Raw genomic sequence first — 16,381 nt, forward strand, 5'->3', positions numbered from 1 at the left:
ATTTTGATTCACGTCATCGTGCGGTGCTAACCAACGCCTCGCCACCTGCTCTACACATCAACTGAAGCATTGACAATTGTTAGAAAATAATAAAATAAAACCCAACAAAAGTGAATACCTAGTAGTCTTCAGCTACAAAATAATTAAATAGATTGTAACTCTCTCCTAACCTTAATTTAATTCGAGTGCACACTCTAAACTCTAACTCGTTATGGAATCACCCATGTGCACAATAAATTAATCTGACACTCAAAAAGGACAGGTGTCCCCGTCAACTTCTCGCACAAGGAATCCACCTTATGTATGAGCCCCCTCAAATAAATATAATCACGGAATCCACCGTGGAATTTGCCTCCTGGCATTAGAGATGCTGCAATTCCATGTGCTTCAATTTTCTCCAAATCATAGAGATTCGATGCATTGAATAAAAAGTTCAGATTTGAGACTTTCTCTCTCCTCTTTCTCTCTCACCATGAATGTGGTTCATATGGACTGAGAGAATAAGGGAGGATGGATGTCAGTACATGAGGAGAAGTGAGGGATAGATCAAGCAAGTGCAAAGGAGGCATCAACGGCTGTAAAAGAGCATCAACAACTTCTTGATTTTGAAATATAATGTGTGTGTATGTGGATTATAGCATAAGCATCTTTTATTGAATTTTTATGATGAATCTTTCGTTCTTGTGATGGAAAATAACTGAAAATGATTGAATATGCTTGAATATGTCTAAAATCATAGAATAATCAATAATTTTCAGCAATTCACATAATAGGAATCAAAATCATAAAATTTGCAATATGGTATTTAGTAAGAAAATGATAATTTCATGGATTTATATGGTTCAAATGGTGTTCCTATGGAGTTATATTGAATATAATATTGAATCACAATCCAATAAGCTTCATAAATTTGAAAATCAAGAAAATAAATAATTAATATTAAAATAAAGGATAAAAAATCATAAAACAATAGATTTCTTAATGACAAAAAAAGTTTAAGGGTGAGAAAAATTACTAAAAATTAAGAAAAGGTTTGCCTCAATCTACGCCCATTTGTGTATTAAAGTGATAATTTAGAGGGTGTTTTTATGGAAAAAATATCGTAGAACATAAGAAACATCCTATATAATAAATGAATACATAAAGAAATTGAAATATTAAGAATTTTACATAGAAATTTGAGTGCTTGTATATTAAAATGAAGCATATAGGACACACTTCATTTAAGTTTAAAAAGAATAATAGTAGGGATTAGTCCAATATTGTTTCTAAGCAATGAGGCAATTCATTAGAAAGAAAAATCATTGGAAGAATATTTTCCACACGATACGTTGGCTGATTTGTGCGTAATTTGTTTGAGTAGTATATGGCATCACACCTTGCATTTGAATTCTTATACATGGTATCAACAAAGAGGAAGTCTCTTGGGTGCACTGCAATTGGTTGCTAAAATTATTGGCCAACAATGAGAGTGTGAGAATCCCTAAGTTGTAGGATAGTACGATTTTCTTTGAGAACTCTTAGGTGAGTAAATTTTTTTATCTCTTGGAGTGCTTTATCAAAAGATTGAATAATGTTACGATTCTGTTTTTTATTGAGATGGTGCATCCTGGGGCCAATCCCAAGGCTATAGGAGAGCCGTGAGAGCCACATTGGTCGGTTGGGGGGTGCTCTGTATGTCTATGTAACGAGATGTTGATCACCTGTATGTGTGGTATACTCCCTCTATTGGAGTTGGGATGGGAAAAATCGTTGGACTACAAATCGATACAAATGCATGATTTATTTAGAGTAGTGTGTAGCCTCCATATGCTCATAGCCGCGAGGTTGTGAGGATAGTTTGGTGGGCATAGGAGGCTCGGCTAGAGCCCTAGAGCCAGTGGCAAGCCCATTTTAGGTCTTGACATATATCTCCTTCAATGTAATTCCAAATACATTTTCCCTTCAAGAAAATTTGTTGTCCTAAACTTCCATGCATGATGATTGTTCTTATCAAGCTTCTTGCTGCTGATAATTTGGTTGAAGTTATTTGACATTTTGACAAAACAGAAAACTTTGCCAAAAAAAAGGCAATATGTAAGCAAGCTAATATTAGGTGCACCAAAACTAAAAACATAGCCTTTTTCACAATCTCCACAACAATAACCACAATATGCAATCTATATGTAGATACCTTTTGTGTCCAACCTAGTAAATGCTGGAAACCTTACATATTCAAAATTTTTAACATGTGCATTTGTAAATGGATGACATGGTTGAAACTATAGTAAACCCAACAACTGTTGTTAGGACACTTGCAAGTCCAAAATAGAGGTTGAAATGACCCTAGATGCTAAAAATCACAACATAAAGGCCCTAAAAAGGACTAATATGCAATATATACAATCTTCTTTCTACTCACCGAGTTTCACTACAATCGGAGACTACAGCCATGCTGCCAGCCTCAAGAGCCTCCTATGGCTATAACCCAAGGCAACTCAAGCATGGTGGAAGAGCTTGTTACTCATTTCTTGCTTGCATGCTTCCTTGCTTTCGTGCTCTAATGCCCTCACCTCAACCTTCAATCAAACTCTGTGTAGTCATGGGATGGCTCTAATACCATGAAAATAGATAAGAGGGGAGAGAGATGAAGAACCCAAGAGCATGCACACAAAAGAGATGAAGACTTGAGAACACAAAGGGATAGCACTAAAATCTTCTTCTTCCACACAAAGAACTACGTCTACAACATGATACTAAAGACTAATATAAAATCACCACAACATATATATATGCGGTCACTAAGTGTGAACCTGCTAAGGAAAGAAGAGGTGGCACAATGGATGTGCTATAACCAAGGATGGACTACATGTGTGTAGTTCAACTGTAGAATCATTAGTATATCCTCATGTTGGTCACCTAACATGCTAGTGAATAATATCATGTCACATCACCAAGACACATAGTGGATGCCAGCTCATGTATAGCTTCTTCACATCTCAACAGTTAGTTCCTTTGATAAACAAGAAATTTCTCCTCTATTTCAGAATTTACATGCTCAATTATTATTTTACCAATATTGAAAAGAAAGTACAAGTATCACATACTAGCACCAATGATTTTGCAATGAATCATCTAATGTGAATAAATACACCAATTTCACATCCATAGTACAAGTGAGAAAGTTGGATATGTAGTGTTGGAAAGCATCTACAAGTTTGAACAAGTTTCAACTTTGTCAAGCTTTCTTCATATGGTAAAAAAATAAGACATATACTTTCATATGATATAATTTTTTATGATGTTGTCCATGTAGATACTTATGTAGTTGAAACTACTAATATAGTGAAGCATAATATGAAAACTCATTATAGAGACAACAACAACCATCTCATATACCATCCACTTAGTCTCTTGAACTATTTGATAAGTTAGCATTGTAGACTACAAACAATGTACAATGGGAAAGAAATTAATTGGTAACTTCTTTTGAATTGAAGTTGCAAATGAAAATCAGGTGTTGTGCTTGTGATGCTAATGTAATCATTGTACCATATATCATGATTATCACATACATCAAGGCCTATTTATGAAAAGCCACTAAAATGTAAAAAACATTTTTGCATTTCTAATTTTGGACAACTTTGAAGTACTCAAAGCACTAAATTTTTAGTAAAAAAATACAAAAGATTTATGATTTAGACCTTCTTAATACAAGTTAAATATTTTAATGCTCCTATTTCCATTGACATGGTAATGGATGGAGGAGTCCTTTATGTACTAGGCCCATGTTTTTGAAGTTGATTTGCATTTAACAATATATATTTCTTATATGTCATAACTAAACATACATAGATCAAATGCAAGATTATAATCCTAAACAATAGTTAAAAATAAGTACTACAAATATAATTCAAAAGCATTATTACTTGATTATAAAGTAGGATCACTATCTTATAACATTAACCAAAGAACGTGTACAAGATAAATAAAGCATCAGTAAGCAAAGTACTTTAAAAAGAAGTTAAGTGCATTATAGATAATGGAAACAAAAATAATTGTAGAGTATTACAAACAAAATGAAAGAGACACATGCAATATAACAAAAATGCAACTACATGAAAGACAAACATCAACAAACACTAGAATATAAAGACAATATAAAATGGAGTCTAATACTATAAGGAAGGAGACAGAGAGGAGAGAGATAGTTTGAATAGGAGAGAGAAAGTTTGTACAAGAAGAGAGAAAGACAAGAAATAGAGAGATAAATATGGAAAGATGAGGGAGAAAGGAGAGGAAGCCATGGAAGCTTAAGCAAGGAGGTTGAAAATGAAGAGGATTTGTATTACTCAATGAATGATAAAAAATATAATATTCTTTTATCTTATTCTCATGCCAATATGGCAAGAGTATTCTGCCCAGATTCTCTCTCTAAAAATAAGTGTCTCTTTTCCACTTCATTACAATCCATTTCCACCTAAGGGTTTTTTCCCTAGAAAACAAGAAATTATCTTATTACAAATGATTACACAATGGAGATGATAGAGTATCACTTTGTTATGATGATTAGAATCTAAATAAGTCTTTATAAAAGTGAGTGAAGTTGAAGGGACCAAGTAGATCACATATATTTCCATAATACCCTGGTTACAAAAACTCCACGAATATCCTTTTGCAAACAATGAACAACATGTTGTCTACAATAGTCCCTATTGTAGTAAAATTGAGATAAATTTTGATGGGTTGATCCAAATTGGGTATGCCACAAAAGAAAGATTATGATTGTACTTTTAGGCTACATAGATATCATATTTATAAAAATTATTCAAAATAAAAACTATTCTAAAGTGGTAGTTGTCTAGGAATTTTTTGCAAGAAGAGGGCCTAAAATTTTCTAGTTTTTAGTCAAAATAACTTCTTTATGATAGGGAAACTCCTCCAATGTAGACCTTAGTCTCCAAAAAGCTTTGAGTAAAGGTAAAAATTTCATTTTTAATAGGAAATCAACCACAATGTTGTCTTTGCTCCTAGTGTGGGTAATATCAGAACTATAGTTTTGTAGAGTCGCCACCCATCTTCTTTGCTTTGGAGTAAGATTGAACTTGTAAGGAAGTGCTTAGAACTCTATGGTTAGTCTTCACTCTGAACTAGCTACCATAAAGATAATGGTGCCATTTCTTTATTGCATACAAGATAGCCAACATCTCCTAGTCATATACCTTCATTTTCATCTCTTTTCAATCAACTTAGAACTTTCAAAAACAATGATCCCTTGCTTTTGAAGCAAAACTGTACATTTTTCCCCTCCACTAGCATCATACTAAATGGTAAATTTCTTCGAGAAATTAGGGAAAACTATAATAAGGGCTGAAGTGAGAAATTCCTTTAATTGATTGAAGTTGCAATCAGCTATAGTATCCAAAAGGAATGTTTCCTTCTTCAGCATGTCTATCTTAGAGGTGCTACAATAGTTGCATAATGCCTAATAAATCTTTAATAGAAAGAAGATAGGCCAAGGAATCCAAAAGAGAAGTGGTATTGGTGGATGTTGGCCAATCACAAACACATTGTATTTTCTTTGGGTTAGCCTTAATCCCTTCTTCACTCAGAATATATTCCAAGTACTCCATGTTGGTATGGATAAATGCACACTTTGTCTCCTTGGCAAAGAGTCTATGCTTTGTTAAAACATCAAACACCTTCCTCACATGGGATAAGTGGATCCCAAATGATTTATTGTAGATGAGAATATCATCAAAGAAGAATAACATAAACTTGAAAAGGAAAGGTTGAATTATCTTGTGCATGAGAATATGACTCTGAAAGCTGGTTATGCCATTCCATAATCCACATGGCATAACAAGAAATTGATAAAGCCTTCTATTAGTCCAAAAAGCTATCTTCATCTCATCACCATCTCTCATCCTGATCTAATGATAGTCTGACCTCATGTCTATCTTTGTGAAAAACTTATCCCCCTTAAGCACATCTAGTAGATAATCAATTTGTGGGATAGGGTACCTATTCTTGATAGTAATCTTATTCAAGTCCTTGTAATCTATACACATGCAAAAGGTACCACTCTTCTTCTGAACCAATAACACTATGAAGTCTTTGATTTTCTTGGCCATTTCTTATCTTTCACACTTTGAAAGGCTGTAAGGAGATTTATTGACAACCTTTGAGAATCAGATGATCCACTACTCCTTTTGGAGGAAGACTTGTGGGCACGTTAAATTAGTCTTTGTATTCTTCCAATAGAGCATTTAGGGTTGCATCCCTTGCTAAATTGGTGGGCTAATATGTGGTTTCCTTATTGAGATGCAATACAAATATTTGAGATGGCTTCTTGAACTCTTTCCTAAGTTGCTTAGTGGTGGTAAGTTGGAAATCTTATTTATGTTGAGCTCCTTCTAAATGCACTAGTTGTCCATCCCTCACAAACTCCATGTATATATTAGAGAAGTACAATGTGATCTTGCCTAATTGTTTTAGCTAATTAGATCCTAAGATAATGTCAATAGGGCCCATTTCTAGAGCTATTAAGTCCACCTACACTTCATAATTTTTAGCAAGTCATAGGTGAACTTTTGAGCACATCTAAGTGCTTATCTCCTCATTCCCATTGGCTCCTTGAACTTTTATTAGATATTGTAAATTTGTGGGTAGATACTTAAATTTATCCATGGCTGATTTATTAATGAAATTATGTGTGTTGCCACTATCCACTAGAATGAAAATATTCTTCCCATGGATGCTTCCTTGGATTTGAAGTTTACTTGGACTCCTAGAACTAGTCCATGCATCCATTGAGATGAAGTAAATTAAAGTGGCAACATGGGAACAATTATTCTCACTTGGATCAAATGATACATTCTCACTCGGGTCAAAAAGAAAGCCATCGGATGGATTACAAAATTATTTTTGACCACCTTCATCTTTGTAATATTAAAATTTAGCATGATCCATAATATTTGGGTGTTCATCCTCATCTTCGAAATCTTCAATGAAAAATATGCTATTGAGTTTGGCCTTTTTGTAAGCACATTTAGAGGCATAGTCTATTGCATATTTCTCACTTTATTCTCTGTTTTATGATTGTTGTACCAATCCATACTACCATCCAGTAAGCTTCTATTTCTCCACTTGAGAGACAAAACTTAAGCCATTAGCATTTTAAATGCTTCTCATGAATCGACATTAAAATGATTCCCCCTTTTGATGTAGCACCACTATGTATGAGCAAAATCTTCTTAGTGCAAGGTGCCAAAATGAAATTTTTGCTAATTATTCATAGGGAAGATATCAAAATAGGATTTCAAATTCGCAACCCACTCCTTAAGGTTAAATGGAGATTATCAATTCCCATAATACTTAGGTAACATAATCTTATCCCTTAGCTCTCTTTCATGAAAAGGTGGTTATCCAAATTTTGTGAGTTGATCATAATAAGTATCCATTTGGTTCCCAACTTTTGAAGAAATCATTTCATAAGGTGGCTAAGAGCTTTGCTAAAACACACCCACACTACAAGGAAATGGACAATTAGTGACACCTATTTTTTACAAAAAATATCGATGTCGCTATTTACATCGCAAATAGAATCACTATTTGTGCCACTAATTGTGACACAGATAGCAATGCTATTTGGAAGAAAATAGATATGTTGGTAGTGACATCTTTTTGAGGAAAAAAGCATCGAAAACCCAAGCACGGAAATTCTAGAAACCATTTGTGAAAGAGAACGAAAGAGAGAGTGACAGAGCTCAAAGCCTTGAGAGAGAGAGAGAGAGAGAGAGAGAGAGAGAGAGAGAGAGAGAGAGAGAGAGAGAGAGAGAGAGAGAGAGAGAGAGAGAGAGAGAGAGAGAGAGAGAGAGAGAGAGAGAGAGAGCACATCACTACCACTATTATATGTGAAGAAGAAGGAGAGGGATACAAAAAGGAGAAGGGAGGGAAGCTATGAAGGTGAGGAAGAAGAAGGGAGGTGCAAAGGGTTTCATCTTCGAACCTTTGAGGTAAGTACATTTCATCTTCTTGCTTTGCTTTTGTGTTTTTTTTCTTGAAATAGAGAAATAATGAGAGAATGAGAGAGAGGGGAAAGAGAGAAAAGTAGAGGGAGAGGGGGAGAGGGATGAGAAAGAAATGGAGAGGGAGAGGGATACAAATAGAGGGATGGAGGAAAAGATAAATAAATAAATAAATAAATAAATAAATAAATATAGAGAGAGAGAGAGAAACAAAAGGAGAATGAGAGAGAGGGGGAGAGAGAAAAGTGGAGAGAGAGGGGGAAGAGAAACAATGAGGGAAACAAAAGCATATTGTCTACCATAACATACATGAAATGGAAAACGATGATGACTATGACATTCAAGATCATGAGGCATATCTCAATCAACGTGTCCCGTACCCTTGCACTCAATGGAAACTAGCAAGTTGACAAAATTTTGCTTATCTATAGACCACTGTGATGCTTCAACAAGTTCCAATCGGAGATCATTGACCAAGCAATCTCATATTTTGAGTTAACAATAAGAAAAGTGTGTACCAATCATGCTTTATATCCAAACTATAATTGAATATCATATAAAATAATATTAGATGTGCCTTGGAAATGTCTACAGAGAGGTGTCGTTTCATCCCAAGGAATGCACCTACTATGGCCTGTAAGAAGAGTTCATGGGCCTGTAATGGATGGAGTGCCTGAGCTAATAAATCCATTGGAAGGAATACCGCTGTCTATGCCCTTGATACCAAAAGAGATGGTGGGCCTTTCTGACCTTCCTCCAATCTTGGAGCCCAAGATGGAGGCAATGATCGATGCATTACTGCCCATGGATGCCACATCACTTGATCCATTAAGAGAGGAGTCATCCATACCATTATATGATGGGTGCTGGGTATCTCGCTTAAAGACACTACTTGTCTCCTAAATGTGCAAGAAAAGTACGGATGGAGCGATGCGAGTATGACCGAGTTGTTCAAGTACATACTATGCTCCTTTGTCTTTGACTCCATTATAAATTATCTTTATGCTCTTTAAAGGTGCTTGGATTTTTTTCAAGTTGCTAGAATATCGCATACTTCCACCTAGAAACACGATGTTCGAATCTTGTGATGATGCAAGACTAGTGTTATGGAAGCTTGGCATGGACTACAACATCATTCATGCATGTGTCAACAATTGTGTGATGTTCGAGGAGACTATGAGACAATGGAGACATGCCCAAAGTGTGGTACTCACAGGTATCAACAAGACTTGCAAGGAAAAACTATCCCTCAAAAGGTTCTTAGATACTTTTCACTTATATTGCATCTACATCACATGTTTTGCATGTCATGCATGGCAAGATTGACAATGTGGCATGCACAAAATGGATCCACATATGAAGTCCATCAAATACTAGTAGATTTGAAAACATGGAGTCACATTGACTCCATCTTTCCAAGATTTGCACAAGAGCCAATGAATCTTCAGAACGGTTTTGTAATGGATGGTGTGAATCCATTCGGTCTCCACTCAACTTCTTGCAGTGTGTGGCATGTAGTCCTTGTAAACTACAATATCCCACCATGGATTTCTACAAAGAAGATATACCTAACCCTTAACTTTCTCATTTGTGTGGGTGCTATAAAGCCATGAACATGGACATCTATCTAGACTGTCCATTAGTTGATGAGCTCAAGATTTTATGGGAGGAGGGGATTGTTGTGGAAGACATGCGCAAGCATGTTGGTTAGTGGTCCGCTAATATATGAGACATTCTTATGTGAACCATGCATGGATTTTTGGGATTCGAGGAGTGCTTGAGTAAATGAGTTTCTGTCCTCATTATTGATATCTAACATGGCTCGTTTATGTTTGTATTGACTAGATAAGAATATTGTGATAGGTTTAGTTACCTCAAGTTACCATGCATATCCATTGTATGGACACAGTTACAATTAAGCTCTGATGGTCATATGCAACCACCTCATGCTCCTTAGGTCCTTTCCACTAAGGAAGAGTGTATAGTGAACCAAATTATCAGGTCTATCAACACCTTGATGGGTATGACGTATTCTCTCTAGTCTCCTTTTTCTAAAGATGACCAACTAACAAGACTAAAATCCCATGATTGGCACAATATATGCTAGGTTTTTCCTGGCCTTGTTAGCAACTACAATCAGTATTTCTTGAGTATTTCACTATTTTGTGTCAATTCAATGTTCATAATGCTTTACTTTTCTTGCAATTTGTACTATTGAACGTGATTGTAGGGTGTCTCACTCTAGAGATATGTTTGGTGATTTATAAGTTATCAAATATAGTACAATGGATCTCATTGAAGGAGATAAAGAAAACCTCTATTGAATCTGCAAGGCAGTGGGTGAGACAATCTATCTCTTTGAGAAGTACCTACCCATGCATATGCTCATGATATAAACTCACCTCCTAGTATATCTCGTGGATGAAGTGGAGATTGCAAGATTAGTCCATACCCAATGGATGTTCTTATTGGAGTGCTTCATGGAAACCCTGAAGTGGAGATTGCAAGATCAGTCCATACCCAATGGATGTTCTTATTGGAGTGCTTCATGGAAACCCTGAAGGGCTTTGTGTGACAATGAGCTCCTCCGGAGGGTAGCATGGCTGAAGATTGACTAGTGTTAGAGGAATTGGTACATATTTCACAGTGGTTATCAATGGTGGATTCAAATAACTATATGCTGTGGATGATGAAGGGCGATGATGGACTTACAAGAGATGTGGTGATTGGAAATGGGATAGAAAAGAGGATGGATGGTGCCATGAAAGAGAAAGAAAATCATTTTTGTATGTTGCACCATACATCCATGGAGAAATGGCTTGGGAGGTACGAGTTGGCCAAAAGAGACTGGGAGAGAGTGCAATCAGAATTTCGGTGTAGCACACTCCATCAACCAATTTGATATCCTGAGGGCATGGATGATGCTAGGAGGCATATTTCACGGTGGATTCCGTGGCATGGTGGATTTCGTGAGGTTTTATGGTGGATTCCGTAAACTTTGATTACCGGGGCTCATACACAAAGTGGATTCTTTGTGCGAGAAGTCGATGGGGACACCTATCCTTTTCAGGCGTTTCGTTAATTTAGTGTGTACATGGGTGATTCCATAGCGGGTGATTTTGCAAAATACATATTAAATTAATAAACGTTTATGAGTTTAGAGTGCGCACTCGTGATAAATTAAGGTTAGGATTGATTTCTAACCAGTTGATTTATTTATGTAGCTGAAGACTGCTAGGTATTCACTTTTGTCGGTTTAATTGTATTATTTTACTAACGATTGTGAATGCTTTAGTTGATGTGTAGAGATAGCAGCAGTGGCGGAGGAAAGCATTGGAGGATAACGTGTATTCGAGTTATCACTTATATTTTGATGGGCGCATACCTCAGGCATGGCGCCTATATTTTGTCGCGTCTATTTATTAAGGCGTTGGATATTTATTTATTATTTTTGTATGCGCATGGGTGCACGATTATGATATTTGTATTTGGACATTGTATTGGGTATGCTTGACTCTTTGGGCGCCCGCCCATTAGCTTTATTTCTATTTAGCACTAAAGCAAACTCAAAAGCCAAAAGCGTGCTATTTTGTAATTTGGGCTATTATTTGAGCTTGAAGATGATTAATACATAAAAATACATGCTTTGTGGAGCGCTTACACAAGGCATGGGAGGAGATTGGACCCAATTGGTCTCTTGTTCATGTCGTGCATGCTTTCTACCTTGAGTTTTGTGCAAAAAGTAGAGTTCTTTTGTTCTTGGGGACCTTCCGGCGCTCACTACACGAGCATACAACATCCGATCTGTGCACCAGTGGAGAAGATGCTGCAATTCATACTTACGAGGTGGTTGCATGATGCCTTGACCGCAACTTCATGATGTAAAGGGATAGAAGTCTCTAGGGAGGAGTGAAAATTCTAGAGGGAATGTAGTCCAAAGGTGACTGCATGCTTTCTTCGTTATTGTATCTAGTTTTTATACATGACAACTAACCTAGATGTTTTGATGCGCAATACAAAAATTTATTACACAACATGGTCACATGGGCGACATTTTCTAGTTAAGCGCATCAACAAAATGCACTCCATGATGGACTATGGTGTCATAGCAAAGTTTGTGTAAGAAGGTCGATGGCGAGGCACTAATCCAAATACCATAGTAGATGAGATGGAGTATTTTGGCAGCTTGCAAAGTGTTATCTCAGTGGATTACTGTAGCTTCTCCATCATCATATTCGATATACATTGGTTTAAAGTGGTATTGGAAGGAGCAAGGGAAACTATTCGATGAGGTACATCTAGAATTCTAGAGATAGATTCTGAGAAAAAATGGAAGAATCAGTGTGCCATGTTTGTCTTTCCGGGTCATTGTGAATAGGTGCATGATCTTTTTTGTTAAATTTTTCACGACACGAAATAGTTACAAATGCTAATTTATTTTTTGTGATACACTTATATGTGATATTAAATAAGTAATCTTCTATACAAATCCTTGACAACTTTTTTGGTGGTATTTTGTGCCATCGACAGCTCAAAGTGCTCGAGTGTATAATGAAAGCAATGTCCCCTCCTGCATGGACGAGGAGGGCATGTAGGTAGAGGAGTCAATGTTGTGGGGGGTGGAGGGTGAGGAGAGCTTGGAGCATGCGGAAGAGACAAGCATGGGTAATGTAGACGAAGAGATAAAAGTACACAATTTTTTTGAGAATGAAGCGGACTCCTCTTTCTATGGAGATCTATGTATAAACCTTCTAGTGTACATAGAAGTATGCCAAGAGCTTGACATGGAACCGTAGGACTAGTCATATTTGTGTTTGCTTGTCAAAATTTTTTATAATTTGTTTTAAATAGTACTTTGGTATATGCATTTTAACTAACATCCTTTTTTTGTAGAGTTATACTATTGTGTTTTACCGAAATCCTTATATTGATTATTCTAACATCATTTTTTGACTGTTCAATTTACCATTGAAGATACCTAGAGAGCAAGATGAGCCAAGGGATGACATATGAGGAGCTACAAGAGATCTTCACGTGTATGACTTTGGATTGGATGGCACGCTTCAAAGATATGGCAGACCAAGAGTTGTCTCGGTCATTGTTTGGGGATTTTGAAAAGTCTATCTCAGTAATGCTCTAATACTTCAATCTCTAGTAGGTGGAGTCAATGCTCTAGATTGGCTACAAAGGGAGGCTCGTGGCTTCCTCGCTCAACTGAAAAAGGGGGTGGTTATGGTGGTTCTAGGGGGGTGCTACGGAGATGCAAATGTTATGATCCCACAACTGGTTGCTACTCCTTGCTCTCGTACCAGTTCTAGAGAGGGTGGCTCAAGTGGGTGTTGTGGAGGCACTGATGCAGTGTCCCCATCTTATCGATCGAGTGGAAACTTATCACCTCTAGGTTCGTCACACCTATAGGGATGTCTACACTTGTGACTCCAGGTTTTGCTCAATCATTCGCAGGTGGCACCCCTATGGGTGCTACTTTGAGAGAGATACCACCCTCGTAGGTACACTAGATGGATAAGGGTATCCTGGTTATGCTCAAGAGCATGGTCATAGGTGGGAGAGGGCACATTGTAGACATACCCCACTAGGGTACAGATACCTAGTGGATGTGAAAATAGGTGCCATGCTCATGAATGATGAGGGAGGAGGGTGATAGCTCGCATAAAAGAGTTGTGCCAACAAGTATTTAGGCACAACATTTTAGACTACTGGAAAAATGTACCAGAGGGGATTAAGGACTATGTAGTAGCATCCTTACACGAGGATTTTTTGGTACGTATGGTGGTACAGAGGTCCATTACCATTTGATTCAGAAGCAGGTTCTGGCAAGTGATATTAACTTGGTTTATGTCAGCACACAAGATCAAGCTGCTGATATTTTCACTAAGGCCTTGGGATCTGAGAAGCTTCAATGCTTCAGGACTATCCTTCGAGTTTAGAGCTCATACTAAGTTCAAGGGGGAGTGTTGAAATGTCAAGCTCTACATGAGTTGGCACCCACTATGCATCTTGGTGATGTAGTATGATACTATTCACTGGAAAGTTAGGTGACCGACATGAAGATACATGAATGGTTCTATAGCTAGACTATACCCATGTAGTCCATCCTTGGTTATGGTACATTTATTATGCCACCTCTTCTTTCTTTAGTAGGTTCACACTTAGTGTAACTGCATGTATATACGTTGTGGTGCTTTCATCTTAGTCTTTTATCATGTTATAGACTTAGTTCTTTGTGTGAAAGAAGAAGAAGAAGATTTCAACCATATATATATGTGTTCTCAAGTCTCATTGCTTTTGTGTGTGTGCTCTTGGGTTCTTCATCTCTCTCCCCTCTTGTTTGTTTTTATTAAAGATTGTAGACAATGTACATAGTAAATAACTGATGTTGTTTCAACTTATTTGGCAAGTGTCTACAAATCTAGCTAAAGCTTCAAAGGAACTCATCAAATATACAAGCTCTGATCATTTCAAAGGTACTAATGCTAATGTAGAGGACTTGTTGCACTAGTAGTGCAATTTGTTTATACAATGCCTCACTTTTTGAGTTCTATATATGCATACAAGATTGCCACTATATAACATGCTCACAAATCTATCCATTGTAATTTTGCCAACATGATTTATGTCAAAGATGCCTTGTCTTTGTGTATCTACCAATAAGGACTTTGTTGGCAATACGGCCTTCATCATAATATGCAAGAAAGTGGTCCTTAAAACCATTTATATTATCTACATTTCTCCTGGCACTCATGATCGTAGAAATGACACCCCCTTTCTGATCTACTATCTACAGTTAGATTGTGGCAAAGCATAGTAGGAGAATCTTCTTGGTAAAGATAGCCTTGGTTTATTTATTTTTTTGATTCTTTTAAAAATGATTTAATTACAATTAATTATATTATATAAATAGCATTCTTGAGATGAGTCCTAACAAAAACTAAATGCAACTTGTCTCCTTGGTAAAAATTGAAGAGATTTGAGTTTTCAAATAAAAATCTAAGTTAAAAAGTAATAAATTAGTTTATAAAAGCATTAATTATTTTTATAATTTAATAATAAAATAATTATTAATTGATAATTAGTCATTTTAATTTATTTATATCATGGATACCAAGAAACCTAGTATCTTCTAGAAGACACAAAAAAGTTTTAGAAGATTCTAGGAAGGACCTAGTCTTGTATCAAGATCTTGTATTGTTGATATTAATAAAGAAAAAGGTTCTTATTTTTCAACTTATTCTCTTGTAAGTTGAGAGGCAATAATGATCTCTGAAGGAAAACAAGAACACAGTGTTGAGCCTATTCAAGTTGATTCAGCTCAAATCAATCCATTGTTAGCTCAAGAGAAACAATGAAGAAGTGCTCTTGGATTGTGTTTTAACTGTGGAGGACTTGAGCATATTTCTCATTGTTATTCTAACAAAAATTTACCCGGACGAAGCTATATAGTGCTTAGAAATGAATAAGAAACACCAAATGCATTGTCTCAGCAATCTTGTCTTCTATCACCTAAAAAAGAAATTGTTATTTGTGACTAACATGATTGTGTTTCTCATGAAACCAAATGTTTATTGCAAAAATAATAGGAGCCTACAATTGAAAGAAATGAAAATTATATCATTATTTTATTGAGTTGGTATGTAATGTTACTAAATGGTTGATACCATTAGGGAAAATATTTGACTCAAAAATGGGAATTTAGCTTAAGAGTTAATGAATCTCCTAATGACAAGAGATTTGAGTAGACCAATGGGAGAAGGGGTGGTGTGGACATTTTATCCACTCCCTTTTTTCCATTGGGCCCACTAAAAGTAGGATTCTCCCCTTATCTCCACTCCCCCCTCTAAACTTTACTTGTGACAACCTTGTTTCCCATCCTAGGTGGGCCCCATATGGCATCCAAATGTTGGAGGAAAATTTTTAAAATAAAATTTATCCTCTCCCAAAAGGCCCTTTCTCTCTCAAAAAACTCATTTCATGTTGTGTATAGTCCAAAAAAATCATTTTTGATGTGTTTCTCTGAGAACTACTGCTTCTTTTGGCATTATTCCTCTCTAGTCTACTAATCCATCCATAAAATCTTTCCACTACCTCCTTCCTTCCACAACCATGGCCATAGTCATAAGGACACCATTGTCTATTCGTACTCAAGAGGTACCATTTCTCCCTTTCTTAGAGTCAACTCCTTCTCTTCCTCACGAAAACTACAAGCTCCTTCTTATAAAATCAACTACCTATGTTCATAATACAAAGGATGAGCATGAAAATGGATAGGAGTAATGTTCAAGAAAGACTCATGGGTGTATATGAAACCAAGAGTAACAAGCCCTCACCAAGTAAGACATCATGATTTATTAAAG

The sequence above is a fragment of the Lygodium microphyllum genome, chromosome 6 (genome assembly GCF_053477565.2).
Source record: "Lygodium microphyllum isolate KBCC chromosome 6, Lygodium_microphyllum_v1.1.10, whole genome shotgun sequence".
In the NCBI taxonomy this organism is placed as follows: Eukaryota; Viridiplantae; Streptophyta; class Polypodiopsida; order Schizaeales; family Lygodiaceae; genus Lygodium; species Lygodium microphyllum.